Here is a 14,033-nt window from a genome sequence, read left to right as displayed (position 1 = left end):
AGTTTTGCAAGCAGCATGTGGAGCTCGAATTTTGAGGTTTTGGAAGCGTATGATTTTCGCTGGAGTCAAGATGTGGCATGTGCTCCTGGGGAAAAGGAGCACACAGGCCCAGGAGTGGACAGCTGGTATAAGGAGCCTCTGGGTCACACTGGGAGAGAACATTCCCCTTCCTGGAGTACATTTGGAAGAGGATATATTGCCTCCCCAAGGACAAAAGACCCTGCAGGTGCCAGCTAGCATCCATTCATTGGCAGGGGACAGAGGCACATGCAGAGGGCAGATAACCTGGTCACTGCTTTTCACTGTGCTTCATCATAGACTCCAGGCACCCAGGTAGGGTGCCGACTATTTTTCCAGGATGAAACAGCACCAGACTCAGTGCAGTGAGGCTCTACCCCTGAGGAGGGAAGTGGGTCCACATTAGGTTGTGTCCTTCAAGATTTGGAGTTTTGAATACCAGCCATAGGCCAAAGAAAAAACACAGGAGAGCTGTGGTGCCAGGGGCCCAACAGCCCTGAACACAGGCAGGGAGCTGATGGAGGCCTGGGACACAAGAGGAGAGATTGTTTGCTTTTCTTTGAAGGTTTCCTGAACAGTGGCAGGCATGAGATCCCCTCTCCGGGGTGAGAAAGTGGGGTGGCACCATTTTCCCCCTCACCACCAACACAGTTGGACTTCAGTGAGAAACATAGCACCCCGGGTGGAGTCGGGAGCCCTTACCTCATGCCCCTGTACCTTGCAAGTGCATCATTAGTAGGACAGGTCTGACTGTGAGCCAGAAGATCAGCACAAGCACTCTGCATGCATCAAGTCTACTGATCACAGACCGCTCCAAAGCATCTGCTTCAGTTCTTGTAGAAATAGGACTAAGCTTTCTTCTTTGAGGTTTCTGGATCCCATGTCTTCACAAATCTCTGTCAATGTTGCGTGGATTTGATTGTTCATTTAATTAGCATATGTTTTAGCATTAATTGGTACAGGTATGTTCTTTATAGCCTCAGGGGGATTAGATCTAGTGTTTCTTTTACTCTTAGTTTTTAAAAAAGTGGGTCAGTCTAATTTTTTCCTCAGTGTAAGTCTTAATAGTTTGCAGCCCACATCTGAAAAAAAAATTGTGACTTTAAAAATGTAAAATATAAATTCCATTATGTTAACACAATCATTTCCAAAATAAAATAGGCATAGCAATAAAAAAAAATGGGGGCAAGAGCATGGTCATATCACTTTAAAAACATTTAATACATTAATAATATATCAAAAAATTGCCAGTTGGAGGAAAATTGTGCTCTATTTATGGAACAGAACACATGAAGAATCAATAGATGACTGGTGAAAACCAAGAGTGGGAAGTAAAATATCAAATTTTAAAATTTGGGAAAACATAGAAAAAACATTTTTAAATTATAAAGATGACTTTACCATATGGAATACCAAATATGTAGCTTCAGCCATGGGTAATGATGATACTTTAGGGATAGACATTGTCACAGCACATCCACGTGAAGACAATTGGACAATTATATCTTTAAATATAAATAAGTCAAAAATTGATCATTTATTATACTCCCAACTTACACTTTTTAATTCATACTTAGCTGTTAAAAAATTAACAGTAGATCCATGAGCACCATGTCTAGACTTTAAAGGAATAAGGAGGGGCGCCTGGGTGGCACAGCGGTTGAGCGTCTGCCTTCGGCTCAGGGCGTGATCCTGGCGTTGTGGGATCGAGCCCCACATCAGGCTCCTTCACCAGGAGCCTGCTTCTTCCTCTCCCACTCCCCCTGCTTGTGTTCCCTCTCTCGCTGGCTGTATCTATCTCTGTCGAATGGATAAATAAAATCTTAAAAAAAAAAAAAAGAATAAAGGAATAAGGATACTTATAAGGTATATAGAAAACACATAGGAAATTTAGCATATAACACATATCATTATCTTTGGTAGTATACACTAGGCTTCTAGCATCAAATTTCTACCCCAAGAATATAGGAACCTGTGCTAATAAAACCTCTCATGGTCATATTGTAACCTATAATAGTAATATATACCTTGAAATTTAATACAGAACTTTCAAGCCAGATCTAGATTCCCAAATTGTGCCATTTGATCCATCCTCATTTATGCCCAACTTATGACTTCTGCCAAAAACAAATTCATTAAAAGGAAGGAAAACTTTACAGATCTTTGTTGGACCAGTAAGAGGTTTAATTGGAGAAGCAATGGCAAGTGTTTTTTCTCAACTCCAAATTGACCAAACCATGTTAAATTTATGAAATTTTGAAACCAAACAATTTCAACTTAACACACATGCAATGGCAGCTTTGTCATCATTGGGCACACAGATGGATAAAATCAGAAATATATCACAAAACATAAATGAATTTCATACAGAAGTAAATAGAGCCATGGAAATTCTCCATAAAGCAGTTGGAGAAAACCCTAAAAATAATAAAATACTAAAAAACAATATGAAAGATGTTTCTCTAAGTGTAGAATGTCAGTTCTCACAATTAAGATTGGTTTATATGTGGAATACTTTGAGAACAAGTATAATCTTGAGGGCAATACTGGTCACCTAAGATAATAGAAAGCCCAACCCGAAAGAAAGTAGATAGAATACATCCTAATGGCTATTGAGCAACTGTGAAATTAGCTTATTGGTATTTAAAGGGGGAAATATGACATTGTGTTACCACACTTTTGTGGTTCTCTAATATCAAAAGAGAGAGTGAAGTCTTCAGTCCACAGAAAGACCCCTTATGATAGAAGGAAAATGTTTTCCTAAGACGTGCTGGTGGAATGGAATTAAAATACTATTATTACTGCTGGACCTTTGGATATCTAAAGTATCTAAAACTATGGCCTCAATGCCTTCTCAACCAGTTATGTATAATATGGAAAAGTGGACCGTGATAATATGCTCTAAGCCAAATCTTACCCTAACCTTTTATAGTCAATGGGAAAATAAGGAACACAACATGATGGGATGCACAAAACAGAACAGAAAATGAATGTGACAATAGAAGAAAAAAGATATTCAAGGTCAATAAAAGATAGAGGGACGATTAAAATAACTGAGAAATATTTCACACTGAACCTCCTAAAATTAATTTAATAAATGTAAATCATACATAAGAAGATTTAAGTAAAAGAACATCTGGAGGGTGCCTGGGTGGCTCAGTTGTTAAGCATCTGCCTTTGGCTCAGGTCATGATCCCAGGGTACCGGGGTCAAGTCCTGCATCAGGCTCCCTGCTCTGCAGGAGGCTGCTTCTCCTTCTGCCCCTCCTCCCACTCATTCTCTAAGTCTCTCTCTCTCAAATAAATAAATAAATAAATAAATAAATAAATAAATAAAATCTTTAGGAAAAAAATCTGGAATATGAGACTAATAAAGTCAAAATTACTTCACAGGAATCATAAAGAGAACAAAACCACACAATCCCTAAGATAATGACAGCCTGAATTCTAACGTTATGGCAATCAAACATGTGCTTGATAGTGCTATGCAAGCTTACACTTGAAGTTTTATAAAAATCTCTTTTACATGGAAATGCAATGGTCAAGGAAGTTTAAGTAGTTTAAAAAGTTTAACTTCTGGTGGTTTGGCAATTGGATATGGTACCACATGAAAAAGTCCTCTGTTGTGCTTTTGGTAATATTAGGAATACAGTTGCTTAAACTGGTCATTAAACCATGGGGTAAAAGAATGTCTGGCAAAGGAAAGATACTCCTAAAATATGATTGTTATTAAGATTGTAACTAATGTACACAGGGTGGATTGACATTTTTGTGAACTTAGATTTTGAGGTTTTAGGCCCTTAGGATTAATTAGTGTGTGAGTGATTTGAAATCACAGGGTGGATTGTTGTGTATTGGTTTCATATAATTTCAAATCAGTTGTTTATAACTTACGTGAAGCAATTTTAATCCACTTTAATTATGACAAAGACAAAAAGAGTTGTTTCGATATAAGAATGAAGTGAGTTGTGCCAGAATCTCATCTTCTCAGTAGCTCAGGTGCTAAGCATCCCTGCTGTGGGCGTTTCAATAAAAAACATGAAGAAGCAACTATAGCAAGGGGACATTTAGACTACAAGTATCCAGAGTTTATGAGGACTATCAGAGAGTGTTAGGTCTGCAAAAGTGCCTTTGCTGATCTAAAATAGCTCTCCAAAGACCTTGGGGCAATTGGCTCCCACCACAGTAAGTGCAACTCTTACCCACAGTGGTGAAAGCTGACAGTGACCCCTGGAAGATCATCATGCCTGTCAACACCAGTGCCATGTTTCCTAGCAACGTGATCTAGTAAAAGGGATTTTTACTTTTACACTGGTAGCTGGGTTTCAGCCCAAGGTTGGCTAAGCCATCTCTCCTGAGTACTAACTTGTATAAATTTGGACTTTAGTCCTTTAATCTCCCCTTGCCTGGAACAATAGTGTGATTACTCCATCATTGATTTGAAGTATGCTATTTCTTATTGCTTATTAAGAGATATTATCCCTGGGGCACCTGGATGGCTCAGTCAGTTAAGCTTCTGCCTTGGGCTCAAGTCGTGATCCCAGGGTCCTGGGATTGAGCCACGCATGGGGCTCCCTGCTCAGTGGGGAGCCTGCTTCTCCCTTTCCTTCTGCCTGCCACTTCCCCTGCTTGTGCTCTTTCTCTCTGTGCATCAAATAAATGAAATCGAAAGAAAGAAAGAAAGAAAGAAAGAAAGAGAGAGAGAGAGAGAGAGAGAAAGAAAGAAAGAAAGAAAGAAAGAAAGAAAGAAAGAAAGAAAGAAAGAAAGAAAAAGAAAGAGAAAGACATTATCCCTATAGGCTATTGGCTTGTGAAATTCCCACAGCGAACTTGCGTTAAATAAAATAGACAAACACAGTCTGTAAGCATTAATTTGCCTCCCAAAACAAAAGTTACTGTCAGGTTCCATATGCCCCTGCTTTCCTTATGAAACTAAGAGTCTATCTGGCAATCATGATTCCAAGGTTCCTCCTGTTCCAGCGAACAATGTCAAGCCCAGAATGGCCTACAAGATCCCATGAGATCTGGCCTGAGATCCATGAGATCTAGCATCAGGAGAATTAGCTACTTTGTTTCGGAGCAAGATAGATCCTGATGGCCCTGTGTGTTCCCCACAATTTCCCAACCATGGCCCAATTATCCTTATATACCCCTGACTGAGGAACCAATCCCATGAAGCCTTGTGCAGGGTTGGAGCAGTTGGCACATACACACTGTTCCCCAGGTACTTCCTGCCCTCAGGTTTCCAGGCATGTGTAGACAGGCACCTCCTCAGTCCTGTGGGCCATCTTCCTGTAACTGGGGGTGCCCCACACTGAACTCCTGATGCAAAGAGGAAAAGGTCATTTCAGTCACACCACCTTGTGGACCTGTGCCAAGGGGATACTCAGCATCTCTGTGGAAAGTCAGATCCCTAAGGTATCTCTCATCAGTGAACTTCCAGGCTGTGCCAAAGATGGCAAGGTTCAGGGATTTTTGTGAGATCTGGCTTGAGCCAAACTTTGGGCCCAGTGAGTTGAGATAGGCAATGGAGGCTAATTCCTTTAGATTAACCATTTCAGAATAGTTTTAAATTTTTTATTCCCTTTAATGAAGTTAGCTTTGAAAAGTTTCAAACTCTGTCAGCTTATGTTAGGAAAAGGTGAATTTGGTATGCTGATAGCATTAAGGAGAAAACCCAGAGGTTAGGGGAGTGGTAAAAACTTATTAGGACCTAGTGATGAAGGATAGGTGCTCTGCTGAACTGTCCATGTAAAAGGGACTCACAAATAAACAAGTTCTTCTGCCATTGTCCCTTGGAGGCCTTTCAAAAGGCTTTGATCTTCCAACATATATGCTGAGGGAGATTTCCAGTTAACTATAATAAGTCTTAAATTATACAACCTTAATTTTGTATGCAGCACAGTTTTGTAAACTGTTGGCTAACATTAGGATCTGTCATCATGGTAAAGTGGAGAATTAGCAGATCTAAACCAAATAAAATCCATTTGAGCCATAACTTTGCAGCACTGGCATTAAAGATGGATTAACTAGGTATCAGGAAAAAATGCAGATATTTTATCCATTTGTTCTACTAAACAGAAATGAATACCTAACTTTATCATACTTTCTATTTCACTAAATATCCAAACTCTGACATTAACAACTGTCATTTTCTCAAACTTTCTCCATTTTTCCTGCAATTTTTAAATTAAGATACAATTCACACAACACAAAATTCACCATTTTAACCATTTTAAGATGCAAAATTCAGTGGTTTTTGTATTGTGCAACCATCACCACTATTGTTTTCCAGAACAAATATATCACCCCCAAAAGAAACCCCACAAACTTTAGCAGTCATCCCAAATCCCACCTCCCAGCAAAAATTAATATACCTTCATAGAATACACCCTAATATACCAGAATTTTCATACTCTGGACATTCTACGTAAATGAAATAATACAACACAAGGAATTGTTTGCCTGGATTCTTTGGCTTGATATATTTCGAGGTTTGTCCATGTTGTAGCTTCAGTACTTCATTTTTTTATGGCTGAGTAATACCTCATTGTATGGATATATCACATGTCATTTATCTATAAATTAGTTGATGAGTTAGTGTTGTTTCCACATTGGAGTATTATGAACAGTGCTGCCATAAACATTTGTGCACAAGTTTTTGTGTGATTATGTGGTTTCAATTCTCTTGAGAAAATACCTAAGAGTAGAATTACTGGGTCATACGGTAACACTATGTTTAACTTTTTGAGAAACTATCAAACTACTTTATCAGGGGCTGCACCATTTTACATTCCCACCAGAATGCATTGAGTAGTCCAAATTTTCATGTCCCTGCCAACACTTATTTTCCATTTTTTTAAATTTAGCCATCCTAATGGATATGAAATGGTATCCTACTGTAGTTTTAATATACATTTCACTAATGACTAATGATGAGGAGGATTTCTTTCGCATTTATTGGCTATTTGTGTATCTGTTGGTTTGCAACCTTCTCAGGAGCTTCTGAGGTATAATCTGATACTGGCCTCCAAATGCAGAAGGCAGAGAGAGAAGAGCAAAGAAAGAGGCAGTCCACTCTAGTTTGGTAGGTGGCAGTTTTAATAAGCAAAAAGAATTTTCACATGAGACTTGTCTTGGGCAGCAGCAAGATGAATGGATCCCCACACCCAACTACCAAATCTTAAAAGTTTATATAGAGGCCCTAACTGGCTTTAGTCACTGTATAGGTATTTTCAACACCACATCACTATCTCAAGGCTATGGCCTTGGAGCAGCCTCTAGAAGTGGGAAAGGCAAGCAGAACCAATATTCCAAGGACAGGGTAAGGGATAGAGCACCTCAGATCACCTGGATCTAGCTCACAGGTCAATCGGTGATCATGTCCTTTCCATGAACTCCCCCAACAATATCTTCCTTGGATAAACATGGATTCAAATCTTTTGCCTGAAAGGAAACAACCAAGGAAACTAAATGGCAACCTAGGGAATGGGAGAAGATATTTTCAAAAGATGTACCAGGTAAAGGGCTAGTATACAAAATCCATAAAGAACTTCTCAAACTCGGGGCGCCTGGGTGGCACAGCGGTTAAGTGTCTGCCTTCAGCTCAGGGCGTGATCCCAGCCTTAAGGGATCGAGCTCCACATCAGGCTCGTCTGCTATGAGCCTGCTTCTTTCTCTCCCACTCCCCCTGCTTGTGTTCCCTCTCTCGCTGGCTGTCTCTATCTCTGTCGAATAAATAAATAATAAATAAATAAATAAATAAATAAATAAATAAATAAAATCTTTAAAAAAAAAAAAAGAACTTTTCAAACTCAACATCAAAAAACAAAAAAACAAAAAAATCCAGTCAAGAACAAACAGACATTCTCCAGGCACATACAAATGGCTACACAAAAACATTAAAAAATGTTCAATGTCATTCGTCATCAAGGAAATACAAATCAAAACCACAATGAGATACCACCTCACCCTGGTCAGAATGGCTAAAATTAACAACACAAGAAACAACAGGTGTTGGCAAGGATGTGGAGAAGGGAGAAGCCTCTTACACTATTGGTGGGAACAAACTGGTGCAGCCACTCTGGAAAACAGTATGGAGGTTCCTCAAAAAGTTAAAAATAGAACTACCCTAGGACCCAGCAATTGCACTACTAGGTATTTATCCAAAGGATACAGAAATAGTGATTCAAAGGGACACATGCAGCCCAAAGTTTATAGCAGCAATATCCACAATAGCCAAACTATGGAAAGAGCCCAGATGTTCATCAACAGATGAATGGATCAAGAAGAGGTGGTACACACACACACACACACACACACACACACACACACACACAGGAATATTACTCAGCCATCAAAAAGAATGAAATCTGCCATTTGCAACAATGCGGATGGAACTAAAGTATATTATGCTAAGCAAAATGTCAGTTGAGAAAGACAAGTGCCATATGATTTCACTCATATGTGGAATTTAAGAAACAAAACAGATGAACATAGGAGAAGGGAAAATAAAGTAAGATAAAAACAGAGAGGGAGCCAAACTATAAGAGACTCTTAACTATAGGGAAAAAACTGAGGGTTGCTGGAAGGGAGGTGGGTTAGGGATGCAGTAATTGGGTGATGGACAATAAATAGAGCATGTGATGTAATGAGCACTGGGTGTTATATGCAACTGATGAATCACTGAATTCTATGCCTGAAACTAATAGTACACTATATGTCCACTAACTTGAATTTAAATAAAACCTAAAAAAAATAAATAAATAAAACAAAAAAAAATCCTTTGCCTGTTTTTTAATTAGGTTGTCTTTTTATTGTTGATTTGTAAGAATCATTTCTATATTCTAAACACAAATTCATTTTCAGATATATGAGTTTCAAACATTTTTTCCTATTTGTGGGTTATCTGTTCACTTTCTTGATGGTGCCCTTTGATGTACAAAATATTTCAGTTTATGGGATGCCTGGGTGGCTTGGTTGGTGAAGCATCTGCTTTCGGTTCAGGTCATGATCCCAGGGTCCTGGAATAGAGCCCCACATCGGGCTCCCTGCTCAGTGGGGAGCCTGCTTCTCCTTCTGCCTGCTGCTCCCCCTACATGTGCTCTCTGTGTCAAATAAATAAATAAAATCTTAAAAAATATTTTAGTCTTGATAAAGTAAAATTTATCTATCTTTTAATTTTTGTCCTGTGTTTTTAGTGTCATATTTAAGAAATCATTGCCTATGGGTGCCTGGATGGCTCAGTTAAGCATCTGCCTTTGGTTCAGGTCATGATCTCGGGGTCCTGGGATTGTGTCTCGTGTCAGACTTCCTTCTCAGTGGGGAGTGTGCTTCTCCCCCCACTCATGCTCTCTCTCTCTCTCTCTCTCTCTCTAATAAATAATCTTTAAAAAAATTGTTGCCTAATCTAAGGCCACAAAGATTTACATTTACTTCCTTCTAAGAATTTTACAATTTTAGCTCCTACATTTAAGTCATCGACCCTTGAGTGAATTTTTTATATGCTGTGAAGTAAGGGTCTAATTTAGCTCTTTTGCATGTGTATATCCAGTTGTCCCAGCACCATTTGTTGAAAAGGTTTTACCCATTGAATAGTGTTGGTACTCTTGCCAAAGATAAATTAACCATACTTACATGGATTTACATCTGCACTCTCAATTCCATTCCATTGGCCTATATTTTATCCTTATGTCACTACCGCACTGTCTTGACTATTGCAGCTTCAAAATATTTTGAAGTCAGAAAGTGTGAGTCCTCCAATTTTATCCTTTTTCAAGATTATTTTGACTATTCCGGTACCCCTGAATTACCATATTAATTTTAGGACCAGCTCATCAATTTCTGCAACAAAAGGCAGTTGGAATTTTGATAGGAATTACATTGAATCCACAGATCAATTTGCGGAGCAATGGCATTTTAACAACATTAAGTCTTCCAATACATGAACATGAACTGTCTTTACATATTTAGGTCTTAATTTATTTCAACAATGTTTTATAGTTTAATCCCTAAATATTTTATTCTTTGGGATGCTATTGTAAATGGACTTGTTTTCTTAATTTCATTTTTGGATTATTCATTACTAGTATGTAGAAATGCGATTGTTTTCTGCATATTGATCTTGTCATCTGTAACTTCACTGAATTCATTTATTAGCTCTAATTTTTTGTGGATTCTTTAGGATTTTCTGTATATAAGATCATGTCATCTGCAAATAGAAATAGTTTTACTTCTTCCTTTCCAACCTATATACATTTTATGCCATTTTCTTGTCTAATTTCTTTCTTGAGCCTCAAGCTCAATGCTGAATGAAAATAGTGAGAGCAGACACTTGCCTTTTTCCTGATTTTAAAAGCAAATACTTCAATCTTTCGCCAAAAAATATGTAAACTGAAGGATTTACATAAAGGCTCTTTTTCAGGTTTAACAAGTTCCTTTCTACTCCTAGACTGTTGAGTAAGTTTTCATCAGGAAAGGTGTTGGATTTTGTGACATGCTTAGTTTCTACGGCAGATCTACAAATGGCTATATGCTTGGTGGCTTAAAACAACACACATTTATTCTCTTACAGTTCTGAAGGCCAAAAGTCTGAAATCAGTTTCAGTGGATTTCAACATGGCTGCACTCTCTCCAGAAGCCATAGGGATAAATCTGTACCATGTGTCTTCCAACCTCTAGTAAGTGCTGACATTCCTTAGCTTATATCCACTTCGCTCAAATCTCTGCCCCATGGGCACAATGCCTTCTTCTCATCTATAAACAAATCTTCCTCTTCCTTTCTCTTATAGAGATAAATGTGACAATACTACAGCCTACTCAAACACCAGGATAATCTTCCCATCTCAATATACTTAATTATTTTTTTATAATTTTTTATTATGTTATCTTAGTCATCATACAGTACATCCCAAGTTTCTGATGTAAAGTTCCATGATTCATTACTTGCGTATGACACCCAGTGCATCATGAAATCCGTGACCTCCTTAATACCCATCACTGACCTATCCTGATCCCCCACCCCCCACCAAAGCCCTCAGTTTGTTTCCCAGAGTACACAGTCTCTCATGGTTCATTCCCCTTTCTGTTTACCCCCCCTTTCTTCTTCCCTTTCTTCTCCTACTGATCTTCCTACTTCTTATGTTCCATAAATGAGTGAAATCATGATAATTGTCTCTCTCTGCTTGACTTATTTCACTTAGGATTATCTCCTCCAGCCCCATCCCTGTTGCTGCAAATGTTGCGAAATTGTTCTTTTTGATGGCTGAGTAATATTCCATTGTATATATGACCACATCTTCTTAATCCACTCATCTATTGAAGGGCATCTCAGCTCCATCCACAATTTGGCTATTGTGGACAATGTTGCTATGAACATTGGGGTGCATATGCCCTTCTCTTCACTACATCTGTATCTTTGGGGTAAATACCCAGTAGTGCAATTGCTAGATCACAGGGTAGCTCAATTTTTAACTTTTTAAGGGACCTTCACGCTGTTTTCCAAAGTGGCTGTAGCAACTTGCATTTCCACCATCAACATTAAGAGGGATCCCTTTCTCCACATCCTCTCCAACATTTGTTGTTTCCTGCCTTGTCAATTTTTGCCATTCTAACTGGCATAAGTTGGTATCTCAATCTGTTTTTGATTTGAATTTCCCTGATGGCTAATGATGTTGAACATTGTTTCATGTGGCATTTTTTCATGTGTCTGTTAGCCATTTGTATGTCTTCACTGGAAAAGTGTCTGTTCATATCCTCTGCCAATTTTTTGATTTCATTATTTGTTTCCTGTGTATTGAGTTTGAGAAGTTCTTTGTACATCATGGATACTAATCTTTTTTCTGTAGTGTCATTGGCAAATATCTTCACCCATTCCATAGGCTGCCTCTTAGTTTTTTTGGCTGTTTCCTTGGCTGTGCAGAAGCTTTTTATCTTAATGAATTCCAACAAATTCATTTTTTCTTTTGTTTCTCTTGTCTTTGGAGATGTGTCATGAAAAAAGTTGCTGTGGCTGACCCCAATGTTCATAGCAGCATTGTCCACAATAGCTAAATCATGAAGGAGCCGAGATGCCCTTCAACAGATGACTGGATTAAGAAGCTGTGGTCCAGGTATACAATGGAATATTACTCAGCTATAAGAAAGAACGAATTCTCAACATTTGCTGCAACATGGACGGCACTGCAGCAGATAATGCTAAGTGAAATAAGTCAAGCAGAGAAAGACAATTATCAGATTTCTCTCATCTATGGAACATAAGAACTAGGATGATTGGTAGGGGAAGAAAGGGATAAAGAAAGGGGGGGTAATCAGAAGGGGGAATGAAACATGAAAGACTATGGACAATGAGAAACAAACTGAGGACTTCAGAGGGGAGGGGGGTGGGGGAATGGGATAGACTGGTGATGGCTGGTAAGGAGGGCACGTATTGCATGGTACACTGGGTGTTATACACAACTAATGGAGCATCAAACTTTACATAGGAATCCGGGGATGTACTATATGGTGACTAACATAATATAATAAAAAATCATTTAAAAAAAAAAGTTGCTGTGGCCGATGTCAAAGTGGTTGCTGCTGCCTATGTTCTCCTCTAGGATTTTGATGGATTCCTGTCTCACATCAAGGTCTTTCATCCATTTGGAGTTTATCTTTTGTGTATGGTGTGAGAGAGTGGTCAAGTTTCATTCCTTTGCATGTAGCTGTCCAATTTTCCCAGCACCATTTATTGAAGAGACTAGACTGTCTTTTTTCCACTGGATGTTTTTTCCTGCTTTGTCAAAGATTAGTTGCCCAAAGAGCCGAGGGTCCATTTCTGGGTTCTCTATTCTGTTCCATTGGTCTATGTATCTGTTTTTGTGCCAGTACCATGCTGTCTTTGTGATCACAGCTTTGTAGTATAGCTTTAAATCCAGCAACATCATGCCCCCAACTTTGTGTTTCCTTTTCAACAATTCTTGGTGATTTGGGGCCTTTTCTGTTTCCACACAAATTTAAGGGCTGTTTGTTCCAGTTCTTTGAAAAATATCATTGGCATTTTGATCAGAATGGCATTGAAAGTGTAGATTGCTCTGGGTAGCATAGACATTTTAATTATGTTAATTCTTCTGATCCATGAGCATGGAATATTTTTCCATCTTTTTGTGTCTTCTTCAATGTCTTTCAAGAGTGATTTGTAACTTCGAGAATATAGATCCTTTATGTCTCTGGCTAAGTTAATTCCGAGATAACATATGATTTTTGGTGCTATTATAAATGGGATGGATTCCCTAATTTCTCTTTCTGCAGTCTCATTGTTCGTGTATAGAAATGCAACTGATCAGAGAGGTTAAGATGGCAGAGGAGTAGGGGACCCCTTTTTCAGCCGGTCCCCTGAGTTGAGCTGGATAGGTACCAGACCAGCAGGAACATCCACGGAATCAGCCTGAGATGCAGGAAGATACATCTGGATCTCTACAAATGAACATCTCCAGCGCTGAGTATCAAGGTACGAAGTGGGGAGCCGTGAAACTGCACACAGATATCGGAAGCTAAACAGAAGGGGGAGCGAGCCGCCGTGTCAGGGCGCCGGGAAGCGGTAGCCACCTGCACGGGGGAGTGGACAGACCACGGACCTGCACGCTTGAGACAGCAGACTGAGAACGGGAGCTCCGGGAGCGCACGCGGGACGGCTGGCGGTTGGCGGGCCACCTGCACGGGGGAGCAGGCGGACTCGCGGACAGCACCCGCGAGACAGCAGACTTAGAACGCGAGCTCCAGGAGCGCGCGGCGCAGGGCGGCTGGCGGGCCACCTGCACCAGGGAGAGGGTGGACCACGGACCCGCACTCTGCAAACAGCAGGTGAGTCCGTGAGCCGGGAGCGTGCGCCACCAAGCATCTCACGGAGCTACGGAGCTCCAGTGTGCTCACTGGATTGAGGCTGAGACCGGGAGCTCCGGGAGCATGTGCGGGGCGGCTGGCGGCTGGAGGGCCACCTGCACGGGGGAGCAGGCGGACTTGCGGTCAGCACCCGCGAGA

At 39.9% G+C, this 14,033-nt stretch overlaps 1 long non-coding RNA gene across 2 annotated transcripts in view; it reads right to left on the bottom strand.

Moving 5' to 3' along the window:
* Positions 1-14,033, bottom strand: part of LOC117801942 — a 111,577-nt gene that overhangs the window by 37,418 nt on the left and 60,126 nt on the right. The window contains exon 3 of one of the 2 annotated variants that reach the window (XR_004624810.1): positions 1,785-1,840. The exons of the other annotated variant lie outside the window; for it this stretch is intronic. This is a non-coding gene — a long non-coding RNA (uncharacterized LOC117801942). Of the gene's footprint in view, positions 1-1,784; positions 1,841-14,033 lie in introns of those variants that run through there. 2 annotated transcript variants of the gene reach the window in all.

This window comes from Ailuropoda melanoleuca, chromosome 4 (genome assembly GCF_002007445.2).
Source record: "Ailuropoda melanoleuca isolate Jingjing chromosome 4, ASM200744v2, whole genome shotgun sequence".
NCBI classification, from domain to species: domain Eukaryota; kingdom Metazoa; phylum Chordata; class Mammalia; order Carnivora; family Ursidae; genus Ailuropoda; species Ailuropoda melanoleuca.
The sequence above is the reverse complement of the archived record's forward strand: the minus strand, read 5'-3'. Positions and strand labels throughout refer to the sequence as shown.